We start from the raw sequence: 26658 nt of genomic DNA on the forward strand, positions 1-26658 counted from the left end.
TGATATCATTCCAGATGAAATTTATGAATGCAGTAACCATAACTTTGTTTACACCCTGAAACATATTCAAATTGTAAAAGGGTTCAAGGCAGCGCAATTTGTTCAGTGCAAGCTCCAAGAGTTTGACATTTGTATCTTTCTTCAATCTTCAATGACTTGACCACAAGGGCAATAGCCAAAAGATGGCCACCACATTCTTGAACTCTACGCACAGCAATTTTTTGGATGGCACTAGATCTAAAAACAAGTATATCGCCTACATTCTGACAAAATACTTTCCATGGCAACAGATCATCCTTTATATTGATTATTAGATCCATTGCCATTAACCATTGTCTTTTCATCATTTGCTTGCTTTTGAGTTTTAATGGTAATGAACACCATCACTGCCTCATTTAAACATGCAGGTTAATTCACTTTCCTCAGATCTAAAGTTTTCTCAGCGTGATCCAACAGAAGTACTAAACATTTCTTGTTGATCATCTTGTGGAGATTAGTCTGACTAAACTTTGGAAGCTGAAGCTGCAGACGAATTTGTTGTTCAACAAGTACATCCACTTTAACTTGGCTTGGACGCGTCGACACATCAACCCACAAGACTCCATGAAAGATTTCATTAAAAGGATGCATATCCTCTTCATCTTTGAAAACTACTTTCATTTTTTGGAATATTTCTTTGTTCAGCATTATTTCTTGTAGAAATCATGACATGATGAATGTTGCGTACATGTTCATCCCCAGAAAGTAAGGTCTGAACTAGTTGATCAACAGCAAGATCAGTGACTAAATTGAGCATGGCATCTGGTATCGTGCCTGCTTCTTTATCATTCTTCATCATCATTTCAATTGGTACAAGTCCTTCCAAATAAACGATAATGAAGCGGGTCCTCCTTTATTAGACTGTACTTTTCTGCTACTGAATCATGAGCATTTGAAAGTCGATGAATCCAAGTCTTATGTTTGCTATCATTCACTGATCTCATAGGGTAACTCAACCAGAGGTTGACAAAATCTCTTATTCTGTCTAACTTCAAAATCCTCTGCTTTCTGAGGGATGAGGGAAAGCCAAGTGACTGGATATAGGATAACAAACCACCTTCCATCAGACTCCAAATATGATTTGTTGTGTTTTCCTGCCAATAACTTCATTAGAACTCCCATGCAATATCTATGAAGAACCAACCTGATATTTTAGTCCAAGTCCCTTGCTGCATAGGATAACTTGTTATGAGAACAAGGACCAAATTCCTAGTCTCTGTTGGTTTGTTTGAAAGCGTGCCAATCACCATGGTTTAATTTGTTTGATCCCCAACTAATCGCTATGTCCCTATGATAATATTAATCAAATTCATCCTTAGATTATAATATTTTCATTATTAAGAAAACATGCTTCCTTGATTAGTATCCCACTCACTCTGTCCAAAAAAGAAATCAGTATCCCGCCCAAAAAGAGCCCGCACCAAGTTCTTCCATGAAAAAAATCACGAGTGAAGAGTTCATGTTAGAACATTTTATTAATATGTTATATCTTGATGGAAGATCTCTGCTTCATGTAAAACTTTAGTTTAAGGAGGGGGTGATTTAATTCATTATAACTTAATTCCTAAACTTTAATTCATTGTAACTCAATTTTTATAGTTTTGATTCAATCGTAACTCAATCCTAAACTATAATTTTTGAAACTCAATTCTTATAGTTTTAAACTATTTAAATATTAGTCCTTATATTTTAAAAAATAAAATTGTAAATCTTAAAACCATTTTAAAAGTTTATTCTTTATAATTTTTATAAAGATTAAAAGGGTTTAGTGATTAAAAATATTAGTCCTAAATTTTAACATAATTTTAATCTTTATGATTTTCATAATTTTAATCTTTATGATTTTATTTTTTAAAATATCGGGAGCAATATTTTAATTGGCTAAAACTATAGAGATTGAGTTGCAGTCAAAGTTCAAAAATTAAATTACAACTAAATTATAATGAGTCAAAATTCAAGAATTGAGTTATAACTGAGTTAAAATTTTAAAGATTAAATTATTAATTTTTCTTTAAAACAAAGAGCATAACTAGCTCATCTTTTTATATCAGATTTTTATTAAGCAAATTAAGAGTTACAGAAATATTTAAATAGATCGGGTGCACTATATCATTTGTGATCTGTCTAATAAAAACATGACATTTAGATAATATTAAATATAAATTAATTTTGATATTAATGATAGCAAAAAGAAAAAAGGTAAGAAATCAAGTACGCTTCCATTGTAAAAATAAAATCAATTTAAAAAATATTACAAAAGATTTTATTTAGATTACTTGAAGTATTTTAATTGGACAGACTATAAATAATATGGTGTAGCTAATCTACCTAAATATTTTTCTTAAGGGTTAAGATTCTCCTTATTCAAGGTCATATGAATAATTAAGCAAATTGTTCGTCCTTTTTATCTTTTTGAAAAAAGTTGTCTTCCTGAAAATCTAAATGATCTAAATGTTTGTTTTTATGGAAGACAAAAAAGTTATGTTATTTTTAACTATATTGCTCTACCGAATGATCTAATTTAAGGTTACTATATAAGTCAGACCTTGAATTATAAGTACTAGAGCGATTTAAATTTTATATTCATAATTGATATATTTTAAATTTTAAATAACTAAAGTTAGTGCATCATCACCCCTATCATTAATTTTAAACGAATGGTCATTACTTTTGAAACATAATGGGACCCAAATTCTTTATCTGCCATATGTTTAAAAAATAGCGGCCGTTACTTTCAAATTAACAATAGAAGCGATAATGCACGAGTTTAATTGTTTAGGATTCAAAATATATCAATTAATAGTATAGGGTTTAAATCGCCCTTAGACCTCTTGCTCAAAGTCCAAATTGTATATTGACTGATATAATTTATTCATTCGCCAAAAAAATTATTCCTTAAGCTTGAATTTGAAATGAATCATTTATATTTTAAATTTTTATTTTTAATTGAAATCATTATTTATTCTAAGTTAATAGTTAAAAAGTAAGATGTAAACACCTTAAATCTGATTTAGGTTTTTTTTGTCAACTAAACTGATTTAGAATAGCTAAAGTAACAATTAAACTGACAAGATTTGAATCTGCTATGGCGTGATAACCATATAAAATTAAAAAGATCTAAATCAATAAAGATATAAGGCAAATGACATCTATTTTTTGAGAATATTATATACATGCAAACATACATACATACATACATACATATATAATATATGTATGTTATTGTTTGAGAAATGCAAAGGGCGGATTCGTAATTCATAAATGAAGGAAAGGTTAATTTGAAACTGAAGAAAAACAAAAGAAATATGGTTGAGCAATGCAAAGGGAGGATTCGTAATTCATAAATGAAGGAAAGGTTAATTTGAAACTGAAGAAAAATAAAAGAAATATGGATGAGAAATAGGGACTAGTTAAAATTATTTTTATTTTATTATTTTAAAAATTAGTGTTTTATAGAGCATGTTTTGAAAATAAAAAATAATAAAAATAGATATTTTTTTATTCTCTCTTATTCTGCAAAATAATAATCATAAAATATTTAAAAGTTGTTTTTATTTTTTTATTTTTTAAAATAATATTTTTTTATTTTTTAAAATATTTTTTAAAAACATGTTATCAAATAAATTTATTTATTTTTTTATTTTAAAAAATAAAAAGTTATTTTCAGAATAAGTTTCAAACAGGTCGCGACATTAAGCAGGAAGCTTTTGTTCCTTGAGTTGATGGAGCCCAAACCTCGGCTACTTGAGTAGAAAACTTGACATAAGTGGACTCTGCCCTCTCTAGTAGTCTAGTCAACTCACCCACTTACGCTTTTGCCCTCCCTCCAAAGTGCAGGTGCTTGACCCACTAAAGAAAAGTGGAAGCTTGCATGTCAATTCGCTTCTTCTATTTAATTTTTTATAAGAAATATTTGTCTTGTCATTTTGATTTATTTTATTTTTGCTCCTGCTTTTTTCATCTTTTTGCCGGCCCTAACAATATCATGGAGTTTACTTAAATTTGATATTGTTAAATTTCGTTAGAATGAAACAAACTTTTTTATTTAATTTTAAAAGTTTACACAAAAACATCCGGTAAAACAAATATCAAGTTATATTAAAAAAATTTTAGGGGTTAGATAGACCTGCACAGACCATTTTTTATTGACCTCAAATGGTTTTCAATCATATTGAAATTACATAAATTTGCCCTTTACCTCGAAATATGAAAAAAAAAACAACAAAAAAATAATACTCAAAATTTATGCAGGTCATAAGGTTGTTTATCTTGAGTTTAACACTCTAGTTTAAAAATAAAAAAGAAAAAAATTATCATTCAAGGATCACTGTAATTAATTTATATTAGTTAAGGATAGTAAGATTTTGAAATTTCACTACAATCCCTTAATCCTTAGTTGAAATTAATTTTTTATGTCGCTAAAATTAATTTTTGAACAAATTGCCTATAAAATTTAAACTAATAAAAAAAGTTACCTCTATTGTCATTGACGCGGCCACCAGACAGCTGTTGGAGACCCTGTCGATGGCGAGGTCACTAGCAGCTGATCACTAGAGCTTCAACATCAAAGACAATTTTATTGAATAATTAGTAAAGATGACTAGGGTTTTAATCTCATAACCCCTTGGGCACTTGAAATAGCTTGGTGGCCACAAGTCACGAAACCCATTTAATCATATATATTTAAAAAAATATACGTAATAGCCTAAGCTTATAAACCACTTTCATGTTATAATATAACAGTGTGTTGTTAATTTCAGAATCAAACTTATTATTTTACTAACATTATTTATTAATCTGACATGATCAATTACAAATTGAGAGTTTTAAAACTTCATATATTTTACTTGTTAAAATTTGAATATATTGTTGCTTAACAAAAATAGGTTGTTGTGGAAACCGAAATAGATAATTGTTGATAAATGACTAACATTTGTACAATTAAACACATCCTATCAATTTTTCTAACTTGTGAAAACCCAAATGATTTGTTATTAATTTCAAATGAGTTGTTGTTAAAATTTAAATGAATACTTATTGATGAACGACTAACACTTGTACAATTGAGCATATCTTATTTATTTTTCTAACTTATTAAAGCCTGAATGAATTTTTGTTAATTTTAAATGCGTTGTTATCAAAACACGAATGGCTGATTGTTTATGTACTTGTTTCATTAGATATGTGCTTTCAATCATTAACAAATATCCATTCTTATTTTGATAACAACTCATTCAAAATTAATAACAATTTGTTTGGTTTTAACAAGCTAGAAAAATGAATAGAATGAGCTTAATTGTACAAGTTTTAGTCATTCATTAACAAGTATTCAGTCAGGTTTTAATAACAATTCATTTGAAATTAATACAAATCCATTTGGGTTTTAGCAATTTAATAAAATTAATAGAATTAGCTTAATTATACAAGTATTATTCATTCATTAATAAATATCTATTTAAGTTTTGACACCATTCCATTTGTAATTAACAACAATATATTTGAACTTTAACAAATAAATGCATGAAATTTTAAAGCTCATAATTTATAATTGATCATGTTAGGCTAATAAGTAATATTAATAAAATAATATGTACCGTTTTAAAATTAACAATATATCATTATATTATAATAAAAAAGTAGTTTAGAACTTTAGTTTATTATATTTCTTTTTTTTATCATTTATAATTAAATGTACTTGGTGGTTTGGTGGCTATTAATTTTTTTAAATAGTTAAGAAATCATAGGATCAATCATTGAATCCTCCTATGATCTAATGATCACCTTTACTGATTATTCTTTACTAAAAGTGTCAGCAGCAGCAAAACTTTGATAACTTATGATAGGGGCTCCAACGACTTTGACAACAGAGGTGACTTTTTTATTATTTTAAATTTTAGGCACAATTAAATTATTTCACAAAAAATTAATTTCAACTAAAGAACAAGACTGCAGCGAAATTTCATAATCTTACAGTCTTTAACTGATATAGAATAACTACAGTGATCCTTGAGTGATATTTTTTCTTAAAAAAATCCTGTCTAATTTATTCTTTCTTGGTTTCTTACTTTCTTTTTTTGGGTAGAAAGCCTCTTACTTTCTTCATTATTGCTAAGATAGCTCAGAAAAAATGAGTTTAATAAATGAAGTTTTCATTATCATTGTCGATATGATCCTCAACCCACATCCGTCGGTCAAGACTTTCAACCGAAACGAATGAAGAGTTTATAGAAGATCAATTTTGGGTGTCTCCTTTTTTTATTTCCTTTTCCCTTTTATTTTCCTAATCTGACTGTTCAATTTGTGTGCTTTTGTTTGACGCTCCATAGCGCAACCTGCCATTGAATATTCATTCACTATTCTGCCTATTGCCTAGTCAATTTACTCTCAACTGATTTTGGAATTTTTTTATATTAAAATATACACGGCATTATTAGTAAAAGTAAATGCTATTATATTTTTTTCAAAGTATTTAAATTAAAATCTTATTGTTGTGTTTTAAATTAAAATTACTATGAATTTAATCATTAAATATTTTTTATCTCTATTGTATTATTTATGAATAAAAAAATATTATATATATATATATATATATTTGTTGGGTTCCACTGGGGATCCTATATGGGGCAATATCTCCCTATACAATTTTTTCTAAGAGCAAAATTCCCTTTTCATCATAAACTTATTATCTTCTTTGTTATTTATTGATATGAAATAATCATGAGGCCCTCGAACAGTGACAACAATGTATTTTGACCCATTTCAACTCTCTGAAGTGGATCAAAGGATGATTTTGCTATTGAAAAAATATGTAAGAAAATATTGCCTTATATTGAATATAAGGTGTCCAACACTTTTTAAAAACTGTTTAGGGAGTGTTTGGATTAAAATATAATTTTTGCCCATTGGAACTAAAAAAGCAATTTTGGTTCAAGTCTACTAGGGATTCATTATGTGAACACTTGGTCAAGCATCATTTCGACAATGAGGCAAAAGTGAAGAAATATAAAAAAAAAAATTATAGCTAATGGCCCTAAAAAAAATGTAATCATGAAAAAATTGTTATTTTGTATTTATAAATGGGAATTTATAAATGGGAAGCTACCACACACATACAAACATCTTCAACTCTACAGACTACACACAATCTCTACGAACATCTTTTCAATAACTCAACCCTAAAATTTACTTGTCCAATGTAAAAACTTTGACCATGTGTCATCTTTTACTTTGCCCAGCATGACTCTTTTTATGCTTTGACAAGTTCGACACAATGTCCTTAGCACAACATGCATTCAACAAATAGTGTTGAAATTCTCCAACAACTAATAGAGTACTAGCTCCTAACAAAACAACAATAATGGCTCTCTTATGCTTTTCCTTTTAATTTTTTATTTTTTTATTTCTTGTAATTTCTCTTTTATTATTATCAATATCATGTCTCCTCTTACCATGCATGTCTCACTTGTTTCTCCATCCTTATTTCTTCATTCCTTTTAATTGTAAACAATTGTATTTAAAAAAATTGTGATAAAAGATTCCGAGAAATCACCATTTAATTTTAAAAGTTAAGAATATTACACCTCTTGAAGTCATGTTCAAAAAAACACTGGAAACTAGGAGATAAATACTCTTTAGCCCATATTTGTTTATAAAGTATTTAAATATTTGTTTCTATCAATATACATATGTATATATATTATTTACTAAGTTTTACTCAACGAGAGACACACACCAACGTCGGAAAGCGTCAAAGTTGATTTTACTCACCAAGACAGTTTTTAAAATTTTAATATTTTTTACTCAAACAGTTTTTACTCACCGAAATAATATTTGTCATTTTTAATATTTTTATTTATAAATAATATGATAAAGGTAGAAAATATTTAATGATTAAATTCATAGTAATTTTAATTTAAAACACAAGAATAAAATTTTAACTTGAATAGTTTGAAAAAAATATAATAGCGTTTATTTTTACTAATAATATCGTGTTCATTTTAGCAAAAAGTTCAAAAACTAGTTGACAGTAAATTAACTAGGCAAAAGACAGAATATTGAATAAAATATTGAATGGCTGGGGGCTCTATGGAGCATTAGATAAAAGCACACAAATTGAACCATCAAATAAGGGAAATGAAGGGAAAAGGAGAGAGAAAAGGAGGGAGACACCCAGCACCCAATTTTGCAACGTTTACAAAAGATTTGATTTTTCAAACAAGAATCATAGCAAGGGTGGTCTAATGAGAATTTAAAAATATAGAGAAGACAATATGGCTGCATCTTTTCAACATAATCTGCTCAAAGCTCGGTGTTGTCGAGAAGAAAGTTTTCATCAAATTCCACAAAACTGGATAGTTGTTCTGCGCCAAGACTTGAGTCTAGATTCCAAAAGCCCATTGAACGAAATGACTCTGGATCTGAATCGGAGGCTGACTTGCCCCTCTGATTTCCACTGAAACTTGTATTTGATGGCTAGTGTGCGAGCGTCACTTTCCCTGTATAAATTACACACAATTTTTGCACAATCTTACAGATGAACACTAAAACAGAGAAACGTGGAATTCAGTTATGCAAATATACCTGCTGCTTATGTCAGTAACTGGCTTTTGGTGCCCAAAGATCCTCCCACTAGATGGCCGTAATGCTGTAGATTTGATCATCATCTACCCTAGATTGCGTCATTAAGTAAGCCCGATTATTCATGGAGGAATTTCTTGCACTTGAGGTTTGTATGCAAGTGTGATGGCCACGACAGCTGATATTTGTAGAGGAAAGGCTCCACGTCATCTCTCTGCACCTCTCTGGTAGCAAGGCAACCCATCACATTCCTGTGAGTGCATCTGTAATATCCTCTGAATAGAACACTTGTAGCATCAGCCAAAAGACGCATATATGTCTGGGAAATAAATTATGATTCTTGGAGAATTAGAAGTGGGGGCACCCTGGAAATTTGGCTTCAAGAATGTCTTTCTGGCCATATTTCCTCCAACTGTCTCCATCGTCTGGAGACTCAGAGCGGGTTGTAAGACTTCTTTTGACACATCATACACAAATTAATTATTGAAGTTTCTCTTCTCCCTTTTCCTCAAACATTGCATTTTCAGTGAGTTATTCCCGCGGGCTTCATCCCTCCCACCATTGCTCGTCCACTCTCTCCCAGTTGTAGTTCCTCCAATCGATCATCACGAGGCCGATTGGGCCTACTCTCTGGGCCTCGATAGAAGTCATAACGCCGAAACCAAGCAGCTCCATGTGGAGGGACCAAGCCACCACTTTGAATTGATGATTTCCATGAACCTGGGAACTCCGGAGTAAATGATTTTGAACACAAAGTGTTAATACGTACTTTACGGTCAATACAAATCTTATCTTGCACATAAAGAAAGGTAAAGGTAGAGTAACTAATAAATTGCATTCAAAATCACTTGCTTCACCCGCAGTACTTTAGAGGATTCGGATTCTGATTAAACTAATTGAAAATGTATAATAAAACGGCCAAAAATCATCTCAATTTTAGAAAAGAAACAGATTTCATTACTCACAAGTCACAACATAGATTTTTTTTTTTTCAAAAAATAAGTGATTTTTTTGATAAAAAAGGCTAAAATAAGCAGGTGTTAAGACTTCTTCAAACTTGAGCAATTAAGACTTCTTTTGACACACAAATACAAGAACTTCAACAAATTAGGATTAAAAATGTATAACTTACAAATAAGATTAAAAAAAAATTCTTTCTCCCTCTTATAAATGAGATTGGAGGGAGTATAAAATTAACTCCTCATAGATTTACCTAGATTGTCGTCAATATCATCTTCTCCAAATTGATTCGTTAAGTCAACCTGGTTAATCATGGAGGAATCTGTTACATTGGAGGCTTGTGTGCAAGTATGACCATCAAAATAGGTGATACTCTATGAAGCAACGATACAGATATGAGTATCAGATACGATATAGCATGATATGTAGATACAGCAATTTTTAAAAATTTTAGGATACAGGTATGGTTATATAAATAATTAAATATTAAATATTTATATACATATATATAAATAATTAAATAATTAAGCAATATCAAGTGACAAAAAATAATGATCAACTTAAATTAATAAATATTAAAAAATTATAAACTATTTCTTGCATATTTTAACATGAGGAGAATTAATAAAAATTATTTAAATTCAAACTTTGCTATTATTGTAACTGCAAAGACTACATAAAGAAATCAAATTTGTTTTTTTTAAAAATAGGATCACGAAAGAAAAAAAAAAATTAAAGTTGTGAAAAGGAAAACCAAACTTTTTTTTTTTTTTTTTGTTAATAGCTCTCCTATCGATCACTCTGTCCCCATAAGAACAGCAGCCCAGATCATGACCTCTTGAGTCGCGACTGAGGAGGAGAGAGAAAGAGCAACATAATGATTGAGGAAGACACCGAAACACTGACTGAGGAGGCGGAGTCAGAGAGCGACAGTGGCTCGGAGAGTATTACCTCGCTCGAGCTAGAGGGAGAAGGAGGGAAGGACGACGGTCGGCGGCAGTGGAGGGTCGCTGGGTCAGAGCAGAGTGATGCGAATCAGGCGAAGGACTTGGGAATGAAAGGGATCGGTCGGCATTCGTGAAGTAGGGCATCTAGGGGAAAAAAAACGGCCGAAACCAGCTGCGTTTCACGTCCTACCCGCGTCGACCCGTGTCCTCCGGCAGCCGCCCGTGTCCGCCCGTTTCGCCAAAAAAAAAAAAAAAGGAGACACGCCGCATCCGCGTACAGGACGAGTATCCGTGTCGGATACGTATCCGACACGGACACGGCGCTGATTTTGGCGTGTCCGTGCTTCAGACTGTAAAGATAAGGCTTCTCGTCAATTCCCTGCACCTGTTTGATAGCTTGACAACCTTGACCGTATGTATGTGTGCATCTGAAATATTCTCTGCGAATAGACCACATGCATGTAGCAATTAGTATAAACCGAAAGAGGCACACACACACACACACACACACATATATATATATAGTTTACCTTAAAAAACAGGCATATACAGCTGCAAAGTAAAATATGAGATTCGTGGATAATTGAAATGGGAGGTACCTTGGAAATTGGGAATAGATATTGACTTTCTGGTCATATTTCCTCCAACTATGTCCATCTTCAAAAGATGGAGATACCTCTTTCTATGTTTTCACAGTCTGATCACCATCCATCTCCAATTGGCTCATAATGTCAGCCTGTTCATCAATTGGAAGAAAGATGGAATCGAACATATATGGCCCACCCTCTATTCTCCATTCTTCTTCGTTCCATGCCAATGCCGCCCGCCACATGGTTGCTCACTTAATGACTTTCAAATTTGACTTGACAGTTCCATTTTCGAAAGGCTATGAAGTTTCGGGCAATCATAAATTCCAATCTTTTCTAAACTTGGACCCATGTGTAATCCATTGGAAATACTGATCAATGCAGGAAGATGGAGAAGTGTCAATGTTCTCAATTTAGGGAGGAAAGTACCTTCTTTGAGTTTGGATATTCCACAAGATATTAAAGCACTTATTTTTGGACAATCTTTAATTACTAGCACCTCCAAGAGTCAGAGGTTCCGCAGAAAATCCAAGGCGGAAACAGTTGTTAACCTGGGATAAATGTGCAATGCTAGGATATTCAACATGCCAAAACTGTGACTAGAATCAACTTGTCCTTCACAAATGCTTCTTAGATTCTTCATGTATGATACACTCAACATTAGCAAATGAGGAAATATATCCTTACTCCTTAAGCGTCTTGCATCAACAATTGTTTGCATCTCCTTTCATTCAGCCAAGATACACACCTGTAATTGTTCCATATTCATCGTGCCAAACATTGATAAATCCTTGATGGATATATGTCGGTCTAAAAACAAGCTTTGCTATGTCTAATAGCACTTGCTTCGTAGGGGACATCAACACCTTTCACAAACTTTAAGCTGCACTCACTTAGTTTAAATCTTTCTTTGGCTGTTGGTAGTGTGCCCGATATGATTCGTGACATATGTCGGCCAATGACAAATCTAAAATCAAGCTTGAAAATGTGAGAAGGTATGAAACACAGACGTTCCACTTTTGGAATGAACAAACTAACAGTTGTAAGAATTTTAATACCAAGACTTCTGGTAGAATGACATGTAAGTTCTCTTCACATCGCTCATCATCAGGGTTCACATCAATGCTTAAATGTTTTAACCCTTTAAGGTTTGAAATCACCCCAGAAGGAATAATTGTTGAACTAGTATACTGTATGCTCTTCTTGCCACGGTACTCATAAAAACAAAGAGTCAAACTTTGGAGATAGGTAAACTCTTGGACCTCTTTTGGGAGATGTATGATCTGAGTCTTGTCAAGATCAAGCTTCTCAAGGTTCTTCAATTTTCCAACCTCTGAGGATAGTTTCATGAAGCGTTGACAACCTTTCATATAGAGTTATCTAAGTTGCTCCAACTCAAAAAAGGAGTTGGGTAATTCTCTCACACTAGTGGAGGACAAATCCAAGATGCAAAGTTGAGGCATTTTGAAGAAGAAAAGGGGTAGAAACTATGTCAAGTCAGCATTGTTGTGCAACTTTAACACTTTAAGTTCAAGGCAATTCAAGGACAAAGGTAGCTCAGATTGCTTATTGTCTGCCAAATCAATATATATGGCACTATGCCATAACTCACTATTTGGTGGTTCAACCAACCCTAACTCAGATTTCTTCATGAACAAAGGGTTTTGAGTGTTCAATGATTGCAAAATAGCATATATGTCTTGTGGCATTTGAACATGCCTGGACTTGCTATCCTCCAATTGCAACAAGACAAAACAGTCAACTAGCTCTCTCAAATTATGCACTGCTTCTCCCGCAACCACTAATTGATAAGAAATCCAATCATTGATCAATTCATTTTCAAGCTTCCCAAATTTTATTTTAGGAATCAATAAACATGATGTAAGACAATATTTTTTTGTCCTGCTTAAATCATGCCAGATGAAGTTTATGAATGCTTTAACCATGATGCTGCTCTGGCCAAGAAACCTTTTAATGTTGTAGGAAGGATGGAGCGAACACAATTTGTCCAAAGCATGTTTCCAATGCTTAACATTCTTTGCATTCCTCAATGACTTCGCTACAATGACAGTGGCAAGAAGATTACCACTGCATTCTTTAACTATGCGCAGAGCCTTTTTCTTAGAAAAAGAGAACGGTATAAACATAATGCCGACATTTCGACAGAAAACTTCCCATGCCAAAAAGTGATCCATTGTGTTGATATTCAGATCTGTTGCCTCTGTTAAATCACCATTAGCCAGCTTCGAAGATTCAGTGGTAATGCACACCACTACTCCCGCAAGTTCTTCAGGAAAACCAACTTTCCGTGGATCAAAAGGCTCTATGGCTTCTCCGTCAACCAAAAGCACTAAGCATTTGTTTTTCGACATCTCTTTTTCAATACTTGTTATAAGCGAATCATCATTGCCTTCTTTCACTGGAAGATGAAGTTGTTGAGCTATCTATTGTCGAACACGGACCTCTGCCCGAATTAGGTAATTTGAGGCGTCGATAAGTAAGGCCTTGCTGAAGGTTTCATGAAGACGAAGCATAATTTCCTTGTCTTTCAAGACTGATTTTACCTTTTCCATAAACAGTCTTTTTCCAGCCGCGTCTCTAGAAGAAAACAAGACCTGATGAATGTTACGTACATGATCATCCTTAGACAGTGAAGTTTGAATCAGTTGATCCACAGCAAAACTGAGAATGTCTTCGTCTCCGAAGTAATAACCTTCATACATGGGACGCCAACCTCCTTCAACGCTCGCTAATATGTCTCGTGGTAAAAGGCCTTGGAAGCATTTAAGGGGCTTTTGACCAAGTAGGCGATTCAAATCTTGGAGCGAATGTCTTCCATGTGAAGCTTCGCGAACCCAAGCGTTGAGTTTGCCATCATGCACCGTCCTCATGGGATAATTTAGTAAAAGCCCGATAAAATCTCTTGTCCGGCTCAATTGCAGCATCAGATTCTTCCTCTCCTCATCTCTAGACGTCGAGCCAATCGGTGCTTGACCAAAGAGCTTCACTGTTTTGGCTCTGAGAAAATCTAATGACTCTCCTCTTCTGACTGTGGAAGAATACAGTGGCTGTGTCTTCCCAAATAGCTCCGACTCTTCTATCGTGGGAACATCACAGAAAATAATGGGCTCCACTTCTTCTGTTTTGGGAAAATCAAACGTCTCTGCTTTCCCATATGTTTCCATTCCTTCTTTTTTGGGAAAATCCTTCGTGTCTATTTTAGCAAAGCGCTCCACTATTGTTAACGTTGATAAATCAAGTAGCTCCGTTTTGGTGTGAACACGAGCCTTGCTATTCGTTGAATTCATTTCTTCCACGGGAATTCCAGATATCCAGTATTTCCTGCATATGGAAAAGGAGGAAAAGTCATGTAGCAGAATTAAAATAAAAAGTGAGTTTTTTTTTTTGACCTTTTACAACAAAATAAAAAGCGAGTTGAAAGGCTCGTGCGTGAACAAGTATAATTGAATATTTGAAATAATGTATAGCATGAGAATTTATCAATATTTTATGCTGCAATGAGCTAAACATTCTTCCTAACCGAAATCAAAGGCGGGTTTGATTGTATTTTTATTTTTTATTTTTTTCCTTACATCGCACAGGTCAAATTCTAGTTAGACAGAAAAAATTATTTACACTTAGGTACTTAAGACTTTAGAGGTATTTTTTCTATTTTATTGGACTTTTAAATAATTAGGTTAAAGTATATTTTTATTTATCTAACTTTGCATAGGGTTTTAATTTGGATTCCTAATTTTATAAAATATTTTTCAGTTCTCTAACCCTATAAAATCATTAGTTTTAAATAATTATTTTTTATGCCAATCATTATTGTTTAAAAAAATTAAATTTAATATGTCTACATTTAATAATATTGTTTTAATATTTAAAAGTTTAATGTTTAATTTTTTTATAAAACTAATGGTATTATGTTTAAAAGACTGAAAATACACTTTATAAAATTAAAGAATCAAAATAAAATATTTTGTAAAGTTAAAAAATTAGATGAATATTTTAACCAAATAATTATAACATAAAAAATAAATATATGAAAAAACACAACTATTAACCTATATAATTTTGTCATGTTTTGTTATTGCTTCTTCTTCTTCTTTTTTATCATTCCAAGTCTCTATAGTTTTTTTCGTTGCAACATTAGTTCTTTTATTTCTAAATGTGCTTGGGGCGAAGATGATGTTAAATTATCTAACGGCAGACATGTAAGTGATTGTATTGAATCTTGTACTGCATGTTAAAATAAGAGAAAAGAGAGAGAGAGAGAGATTGGGCAATCACAACATATAAAGTAATGAAGGTCAGTTGGAAAAAACTAAAGACTATGCCTGATTACATGAAAACAAATTAAACTTCAACATCCACATTAACAAAAAAACAGGAGAAGAAGAAGTCAATGACTTGAATAAGAAAAAATAAAGGAAACATATCAATAAATACTCTTAGATCCGACTTATTTTGAATCAAAACTCCTAAATTTATGAAATATCACTGTAGTTTAAGGATTCTGATTTAATATTAAATTTTTGAGGAAAATGATAAAATTGCTTTTCATTTAAATTAATATCATAATTACTTTACTTTACTTATTTATCATCCTCCTTTACTTGTTCATTTATTTACGAAATATTATTTATTGCTCTACTTAACTTGTTTCTATGTTAGGTGTCTAAAGCATCTTAAAACGACTTGTTAGTTTTTATACTGCATGTTGTTCATTTACTTACGGACTGTTGCTCATTACCTTACTTTATTTGTTTATTGTCAAACTTTCACTTGATTTCATTACAGAAAAATAAACAAATAAAGTGGGGTAATTAACAATATTTTGTAAGTAAATAAATAAGTAAAGTAGGGTAATGAACAAGTGAATTAAGGTAATAAATAAATGAATTAGGGCAGTTCTAATATTAATTTAAATTAAGGATAATTTTATTATTTTTCTTAAAAATTTAATATCAAATCAGGACCCCTGAACTGTAGTGATATTTAAAAAATTTAAGAGCTTTGGTTCAAAATAAAACTGGTCAAGAGGTTTTTATTAATATTTTTCCAAAAATAAAACTATATGAAATAACTGTATTGAATCTTGTGTTGAATGTTAAAATTTTTTAAAAAGAGAGAGATTGAACAATCACAACATACAAAGTAAAGAAGATCAGTTGGAGAAAACTAAAGACTATACCCAATTACATGAAAACAAAGTAAACTTCAACACCCACATTAACCCCTAAAAAAAAGTCAATGGCTTGAAAATTAGAAAAAGAAAAAAGAAAACTATATGAAATAATAATTATATTTTTTTCAAAATATTTACAATGCCGGGCTTACCTTACGAGATCGTAAGTCCAAATACATCGGTGTTTATTGTATTTTCCCTTCGGTGATACGACAGCCTTTCGTTGGTAGGCCTGGCTTAGTTCCCTTCTTGTTTGGCGCGTTGACCCAAAATTGATGCTTCTTTCTTTTCTTGATCTAAAGCTCAATCAGCCCATATATGAAGTTGGCAACTACAAAGTTCGAGGCAAAGGTTTTGATTCAAACAAAACAGAATGAGGACTTGAAGTGTTATAGCTCTTTGAAGCAGTAACGAATCTACAAGGGTTGCGCTGTAGCCTCCCATGCTTCAATTTTTTTTTTAAAAAAAAACAGGTATAATTTTGTTTGAGAAAAATGAAAAAGGTGATGTTAGCACCCCACATTTAGATAAAATTTTAGTTACGGCCCTCCAATGCTATGGTTTCTGGATTCATCCCTGCTTGGAAGGGATTACCTTAGTGATTATCATATCATTTATTGTTCCTAAGGCAAATCGTCATTTGTTTCTAAGCTATGAGAATAATTCTTACATCAATCCAAAAAAGTCAGCAAGAAATTCAAACAGATAGAGAACTTGACAGCCAAATAAACTGCTGCTTTTGCCGTGCATTAACGCGACAAGTAAAATATGTTACTTATTACAACAAAGCCATTTTCCCAATTTAACATGTATATGATTTGAGATAAGAAAATATGAATTGTGTTATGAGATAAATGTGCATTGATGAAAAAGGATGATTGATAAGGTGTGAAGAGTAGTGAAAACAATATGATGCTCACTTAGGTAGAATACAATCGTAATCCCAATGTGTTAATATTGTATAATTGAGATTTTTGAATAGAGAGCAAGCATCATATATGGCATGATCAGTAGGTAAGAGTTCGCCTAGGGAATGGAAGTAGTTAAAAAAATTCATATGGTATTTTGACTGCCCTTTGGTGTACGAGGATATAGCTTTATCCTATAGTTTGTCGAAGGACTAGGACCTAACTATCTCTACTAGTTTATCAAAGAGAATATCTTAGGGTATACAACACCCTAGACATTTGAGAGTGAGGGACGCCGTGGTCTAAGACTAGTCATATGATCTCTAGCCAGGTCACATCTTATAATTGGTGAGCTTGGGCAGTCCAGTCAAGGACAGAGCCTGTGACACATCCGGAAAAATTTAATCTTGATTTATTAATCCAATGAGTATGATTAGTGAGTTAATGAGGTGTGTGGCCAGAGAGGCCTAATTTAAGTAAATTATTATGATTTCAGTCCTAAAAGTGAATCCGAATTGATGGTGGGCCACCCGGGCAAGGAAAGAAGAAGAAAAAATAAGATGAAGCCCTCTGTGCCACATGTCACGGCGTGTGGTCAATTCATAGTGTGGAGCACAAGGGCAGATTTGAATGCAGTGGGCCTCTCTTTGCCATGTGTCGCGGTGCATGGCCAAAATTTTAATAAATCAGTTCGCGTTCTGTGAGAGAAAATAGAGAAAAGGAGAATTAAGACACAAAGAACATGATTGAGCTTTGCTAAGGCATGAACATTGGAATCCTTGAGGATAGATTGAAGCTTTCCAACACCCAAGGTAAGTAATCTAAGACTCTTCTTCCTTTCTCTTCCTCATTTATAGAGATTTATGATAGAGTTTAAGTTGAAAAGTTTATTTTTGGTCTGTAGGGGTATGATTCCAATGCCATTGGTTAAAATGGGTATAATAGGAGTTATTTGAGGTATTGGAACACAACATTAATGATTTTGTGTATGGTTAATTGAGAGAAGCATTTAATGTCCGAAATTAACATAAATTTAGTTGTTGGAAGTGTTGGTGGACCATTAGTAGTGGTTTAATGACTCATAAATGATAATAAGAGTCAATGGAACCTAACTAACCTATTGGATATGAATGGGTAGTAACTTATGGGATTGGTAGAGTAGAGAAAGTGTGAAATTACTGTTGGTTAATCCTAAAAAGTGGGATTGTGATGATATCTTTGTAATGTGATTATAGATCATTGATATTAGCATCATTCAAGCTTAGGAGAAGCTTTGGAAGTGTTTTGTGTGAGGGGTAAACCTTTGACCTCTCAAAGGTTTGAGATAATTGGGAAAAACCTAATTTTTATAGTTGAATGTTAATTGTATTTGTGAAATGTGGTTGATGATTTAAATTGATGATGTACATTAGCAATGTGTGTAACTTGTGAAAAGGGTTTTGGAAAGGAAAACTTTAAGATGTCACCCACGGATGATTTATGAATTTGATTATGGTTGTCATTATGGGTGGAGAATTGTGATGTATAATGTATTGAGTATGTGGAATATTTGAATGAGTATATGAGTTTATGTGCCATTAATTGATTGTTTGAAATACATATTATGTGAAAAATGTGCATAGCATGATCATTGGTGAGAATTCATCTAGGAAGAGGAGTAGATTGATTTAAATCAATGTGGTACTAGCAGTGACCATTGAAATTGAAAACTTGTCATGGCACCGACCGTTAGAATCGGGAGGTAGCCCATGTCCCATGATTGATTTGAGACTGTCCCACTTATTTTATAAGGGACTCAAATCTAACTAGTCTCCACTGATTCATGAGGAAGTTAAACTAAGGGTACAACATCCCATGGTTATTAATATTGGGGGAAACTGGATTACATAAGTAAGTGAGTCAATCCTGGCTTGGTAGCTCCTCAAAAGTAAAAGGTTAGGTTAGTTTGTGAAGGACGTAGCCACATGATAGCCACCGGTTTCATGTCAAAGATAACAGGAGGGTATAAGGTTAGCATTTAATCATGCATATAAGTCTGGTCACATGGTTGTTAGTATTATGGTCCGACATGTGTTTAGGGCACATGGTTGGTATTATTGTGACCTCATGATTTGTATTGTAAATCATTATGAATATATTTGTTTTTAGGCCCAGTTATATAATTGTTAGTATTGTGAACCGTAGTCAAGTGCATTGTACGTGTGGTAAGTGTGTTTTATTACCTATTTGCATCTATTTACAATTGATATATAACTGTATAGATTAAGTAAAAAGTTGATTACTAAGTGGTTGTATTCACTCCTCAATTCTCAATATTTCCTAGGCCTAACTTATTAGATTCGAGTCAAAGAAAGCACGCAGAGGCTTAGATTGTAGAGTAATCCTTTCTGTATGCCTCTCTTGTTGTTTTATGTGTATATGTTAATCTAATTGCTAACTAGGATTACTTGTTATTATTTCGCACTACTTGCATTAGTTTGTGTGCAACTTGTGTATTTTGTGCCCTCGGTTAGTGAATTTTAGTTGTAAACCCGTGGATAGGGCCAAAATACTTGTGCAAGTAGAAACATTTGTATTTTTGAAAGATTTGAAATGAAAATGATGATTTTGTGCAACATTTTCCTTCCCTTTTTATTTTTGTGAAAATCGGGATTAAGTGGTGATTTTATATATATATATATATATATATGTTTTTGATTGTGTGTGGTGCATTGCACGGGTCCGCTAGAATCCATTGAGTGTGTTTGGATGGTCGGTGTAGGCTTTTGGTACTTGTGGTTGAGTTGGGACACTAAAGTTGTGAGATTTTTGTGAAAAAGTGGTAAAATAGGTTTTGGTGTCCAACTTTTTATAGAAAAAGAATTTGAGTGTGAAACTAGTGTCATTAGCTAAAGTTAGGAGAAAACTCCGCATATATACCAAAACCACCTTAATTGAATGTCAGACAGAGATTTAGGATGCGTTAAAATTTTGCCCCCTGTTCTGTCAAATGACAACAACTGATACTGTCATTTTCGTGCAATGCACCACGATGCATATGTCACAAGCCGCGGCGCGCGTGTTGATTTTTTATACAAAATTCAGTTTTGAGTTTTTAAACTCATTATTTTAGGTTCCATTTATTTTCCAAGCTTCCACGTCACTTTCAAACTCTGTTTGAGCATGTTAAGTGTGTGATTTGAGATTAAAAATTGAATTTTGAGATTTCATTGTATATAATTTTGAAAAATCTTCTCTTTTAGGAAATTCTACAACTTTGGTAATTTTGAGAATTGATCCCTTGATTTTCTTGATTTTGGAGTTAAACATAGTTAAGTAAGGAAGACCTTACAAAGTCCTATTTAGTATTATAGTCCACGATTTTAGTTGAAGAAAATAAGGATGGTTAATCATTGCCTATGTGATTATATGACGTGTCATACTATTGAATTGTGACAAGTCGTGTTAATATATCAAGTTATGGTCACATGTCTAAGTGTCCTATGGCTATTTGCCAAGTGATAAAATGAAAAATGAATTGATTGAGAAAGGATGTGTTGTGATGTAATGTCCGCCTTGACATTACCAAGACAACACTCAATCACGCCATTATGATAATTAGGATTAGATAAAATTTCATAGAGAAGTGATCACAACCCAAGGTTTAAAGGATAATTAGTTTAAAATAATGAGATCCGAAGAAAATCCTTTTTTAAATGTTGTTTGAGCTCAAACCATGATTAAAAATCAATTAAGAACAAATATGGAAGCATTGAATTTGGCCCTGAGTAGTTTGTTATGATAAATTGTAAATGTTGATAGGGCAAAAATACTAGTGTAAGTGTAGAAAGTTATTTTAAGCATGATATAATTGATTTTTAGATGCAATGCAATGAAATGAAATTCCCTTCCTAATATGTTTTTAGTATTAAAGAGGTTGAGGAGTGATTTTATAGTATATTGATATTTGAGTACATGTGGTATGTTATACTAATAGTCCCAAGTCTAATGAATATGGTCTAAGTGTTAAGAATGATTTTTGGCACTTGTTTTGAGTTTTAGACACCCTTTTATATATGAAAGTTGTGAAAAGTGATAAAAAGTGTTGGGATATCCAACTTCCTGGTGTGACTTATTTTGGAAGTGAAACCTATGCCATTAGCTAGTTTATGAAAAGAGCTTTTCATAAACATCTAAATCATGTCATTCGGACGTTTGACGAAGATTTAGGGCATGTTAGAATTTACCTAGTTCTGTTGTCATTTGACAGTAGAATTTGCTGTCATGAAAGCGTGCAACACAACGCGGCGCATAATACAGAAAGCAATAAGCCATGATGCATTACTCTGTTTTTCGACAAACTTAGTGCTTTTCAACTGTTTTTAATTTTTTTTCACTCCTTCAAGGTATCACATGCTTCTCTAACTTTTTTTTATTCTAATTAAAGAGTTAATAAATGGATTTAACCCATTCCAACTTATGAAAACTTGGGATCCCTTTATTTTGAAACCATAATTTGGTAATCTCTTTAATAGTTAATATCTTGATTACCATGGACTTAAATTGTTAATTGTGATTAGTAGAGAAGATATTTCAACCTACTATTGGAGTGTCACAACCATAAATTGTGAATCTCAAACTAATTAATTATGGTTTTTTGTTCTCAATATTTAAACAAAACCGTCTATGAAAATTTAGAAAGTTACTTGGGATCCATTGAAGAGTTGGTTATCAATGTATGGGAGTCACGTGTGATTAAGTTGTGAACTTATGACTAGTCGCTGAGAGAAAAACAAAATAGTCATTATAACATAAACACTATGTTGGCCAAAAAAAAAATCATAACATAAACACTATTAAAATATGTATATTCAAAAGGACAAACCAATCAATAACCCTTTCCGAATCATGTACATTTAAATATATAACTGTTGAAATTACTTACATGTACAATCAAAACAATTAGAAATAGATATCGCAATTGTTCAATCTATACTTTCAATCATTTTACTTCTTCATGCTTGGCATTTGAAATAGATGTCAATATTTATAAAATTAATTTGTTGTGTGGATGATCCACACTCTAAAACAACAACTCCATTTGCACTTTGCTTAAATGTACCTACACAAACAGAGCAAGGTAATGGACAAACAAGAAATAACAAAAAAGAAAACCATGAAATGCATAATTTTTGTTAGTCACCCATTCAACTCACATTTGTTAACGGAGGCATGGTGTCACACTTCATTCTTCTTGTGTAATGTTATTGTCCCTAGCAAATCATCATCCCCACATAAATTTTTGAGAGAATGACATTTAAAACTATTTCAAGAGAATTTATTATAATAAAGCCATAAGTTTTGTATCAAATATTATTTTGTGAAAATACAAATATATTATTGTTAAAAGCTAAACTTTAACTTGTTAGACCTTCACAAAAAACACAAATTAAGGTTCATCTTTTAATAACAATATATATATATATATAGTGGTGGAGCCAGGACCCAAAACCAAGGGGTGCGGGATAATTTAATAAAAAATTAATATTTTTTAAAAATAATGATTATATTATAGGGCTAAAATTATAGTAACATAAATAGATTGATTATCATTTTTCTTCTTAAAATTATAGTGACCAAGTTGATATGATCTTTTATGTAATTATGCTCTTCATATCTTATATAAATCATTAAACTATTTATATTTAATAAGTTTTTGAGTTCAAAAATTTTTATTTAGTCTAAAGGGGGCAAAGGACTAAGAATAAGGGGTACAAAGCTGTAAAATTTTTATACCATATTTATAATATTTTTCAAAATGAGATGGTGCATTTGCCCCCCTCAATAACATGTGGCTCCGCCACTATGTATATATATATATACATATATTTATATTCATAAGATAATATCTGAGGAAAAATTAGTGGTTACTCATTGCAATAAATTTTCTTAGGATGGCTTTACATGTCATTCTCCCTAAATTTTTAAAAGATAACATTGTGAATAATTTATCAAAAACAAACCATTACTAAAATATTATACCAAACTATGAATATTTCTAATAATAGTACCGAATACACATGACAGAACTATTAAATTCACCTTACATTAACTCTAAAATTTTTTAAAATCATTGCTGAAATTCCATAACCATGTTACTGAAAAATAACTAATTAAAAACTTAACTACCAAGAAAGAACAAGAGATATGGCACACAAAAGGAACCATTAATGAACTCAAGTACCCAATTTTCAAATCAGATCCCACATTAAACTCTCACAGTATTTGTATGAATGAGCCAACCTTATGAGTTTTGTAATATTGCAAAGCAATGTTAGAAAAAGGGAATGAGAAGAAGAAAGTTGAGAATATTAACAAACAAAAAGAATGGTGCAAAGCATTGATGAATGAATTGATTGATGGTGAACCGAGCAACGACGAACAGCGGACTACCTTTAGGAATCACAGAGCAATACGACGGTAATCATTGGGACAATAAGAATGAAAAGAGCAAGCGATGGCAACTATCAAAGACAAAAAGAATCAACGAAGATGTTTAGGCATTCACATGACTATTTTGATTTATTTCTAGGGGACATTTTAGATTGTTCATATTATTATTTTTAATTATAAATAAGAACCATGATCTTTTAATATGATTTCAATTATTCAGTGTAATTGTGAATAATGTCTTTATAGGATCTCCAAATTTTTTTTCTTTTATTTTATTTCAAGAAATATTTTCTGATTTACTTTTACTTCAGCTTGTCTTTTTCATCTTTTTAGCCACCCCTAATAATATGATTAACTTTTTGTATACTTAGTTATTTCATTTCAGTAATATGAGATTAGATTAGAAGAATTTTTCATTGTTAACCAAGATTAATTTCTTTTAAGAAGAATCATATATAAGGCTCGTCGAAGGAACATCCCTCACACTGTAGATCCAATGAATTTTGAAATTTTTTTATAAGCCCAACGACCTCAAGTGTAATTATTTTCAAAATTAAAAGACTAAATTATCCTTAAGCAAACACACTTAGACTTGATATAAGAAACCAGAATTTTTGTTATAAATGATTGAACTTTTATTGTTATTTATGGACTTTTGATCTATTATTAATTTTCTTCAGGTAACTTATAAATTTTTTTCTATTCAAGTATAAGTGTAAAATCTTATGAACTCTTGAAAATAAATGGACTTCTTGTTACAAATAATTTGACTTCTTTTTGTTATTTTACGGATCTTCAATTGTTAATTTTTTTGGTTAACTTATATATATATATATATATATATATATATGTATGTATATATATTTTATTCTCAGCAAATACAAGTGTAAACTCATGAAATCTTAGGAATAATTGAAATTTTTTTAGTTATTTTACAAACTTTTTTTTGTTAATTTTTTTAGGTTAACTTGTAAATTTTCTTAAGTACAAGTGTAAACCTACATAGACTATTGAGAATAAATAGACTTCTATTGTAAATAATTGAATTTTTAATGTTATGTACAGACCTTATATTGTTAATTTTATTTGATTAATTTATAAATTTTTTGAGTACAAATATATACTCACATTAATTCTTGTAAGTAAATAGACTTTTTATTGTAAAAACTAGACTTTTATTATTATTTATAGATTTCTGTGGTTATCGTGCACTACAAATATTCTCTCTCATTAAAAGTAATTCGGTCTTTTCACATTTAAAAATAATTGCCTTTGAGGCTTTAGGCCTACAAATGAATTTTAGAGTCCATTGAATCTAACGTGTGAATATTATGTTCATTTGGTGTGCCTGATACGTGATTCTCATAATAAACTTAATGACTTTCAACATTTTTTAAAATTGTGAGCCAAAACCTATAGGCCCTTGGTAGGAAGGAATGGAAAAGTAGGATTAGGATTGGATAATCCCACATTTTCATGTTTAGTATAAAGAAATAAAAAATTTAATTTCTATATCAATTCCATTTAGGTGGGATTACTTAATACTACCATCCCTTGATACTGAAAAATCAATCCTTAGATTGATTATTTTCAAACCAAATTGCCCCATTCTCTCTCCATTGTCTTCCTCTCTTTGCCTTCTTCTCAGCTCTTTCCCATCTCTCCCCCTTTGCCCTCCTTTTAGACCAAGCAACGCCAACCTCTCCTCTGTTGATGCCAATCCCTTCTCCATCGACGCTATTACCAAATCTGAAGGCATATTGCTATAATATAGACAATCATGTGATAATGACCCGACTAACAATAATGATACACATTGTCACAATACTAACAGCCATGTGACAATGGTACAAACAATTATCATGACTTGCCACAAATTTAGCAACTATGTGATATGTCGGATAAAATATGCATGTCTGACTTCCTCTTTATACCATCTTTATTTCCTTCGACTAAAATTGTAACATCCTATATTTTAATCTGTTTATTAATTTAATTATAAGGAATTTTGAGGCATAGAAGAGGAATTTCAAAGTATATAAAATTATTGAGCAATTACTGAGGAGTACAAATTTAGAAAATAAGTAAAATAATAAAAAAAGGAAAACTTATCCAACATAAAATAAATTATAAGGATTTAATTTCAAAACAAAAAAATTATAATAAAAATAAGATATAAAGGAGAGAGAGAGAGGATGATAACAAAAAAAAATACATGGGTAAATATCTATAATATAATATAATATATAGTTATAAGTTATATATATTAATATAATATATAGTTATAAGTGTTATATATATATATATATATATAGAGAGAGAGAGAGAGAGAGAGAGTAAAAGAAATTGAGTGTGGGCCCAAGGCCCATTCCCATATCTATTAAGCTATGTGTGTGTTTGGATTAAAAAATCTATAACTGAAGTTAGGATTCAACTGAGGTTAGCAAACTGAGGTTAGGAAAAATGTTTATGACTTTAATGTGATTTTTGTTTGAATACTTTTTTTTTAGAAGTCAGTTTGATAAATTAAAATTGTTTGGATGAGTTAATTCAAAAGTTAGTTTAGAAATATAATGATAAAAAAAGATATAAATTTTATTATATATTTTTGTGATTAATTTATTTTTTTAAAATATATTAAACTTTGTGATTAACCAACATTCTGTTTTAAAAAATTAACCTTTAAATTATAATTTTATTTTAAAAAATAGAGTTAAGAAATCTAAAATAAATTAATATATATTAAATAAGTTAATTAATTAGAAATTCTTCTTCAACTTCTCTCCTACTTTTGTTAGTAAAATACAAGAAAAAGCTCTCCCTCTCATGCCGAACACTAATGCAGAAATAAATAAATAAAATAAAAAATTCAAAGGGATTAAATGCTTTCAATACTCAACGCTGACGCAGAAGCTATGAAAATGAGCTTTGAGAAAAAAGCTCATTTGGACCCTAACTTCAGTTAGAATTTTTTCTCAATCCAAACATAATTTTTATTTTGTAATGAGCTTTTA

Source organism: Prosopis cineraria, unplaced genomic scaffold (genome assembly GCF_029017545.1).
Source record: "Prosopis cineraria cultivar Desert tree isolate PC_DT_omini unplaced genomic scaffold, ASM2901754v1 PC11, whole genome shotgun sequence".
Classification (NCBI taxonomy): Eukaryota; Viridiplantae; Streptophyta; class Magnoliopsida; order Fabales; family Fabaceae; genus Prosopis; species Prosopis cineraria.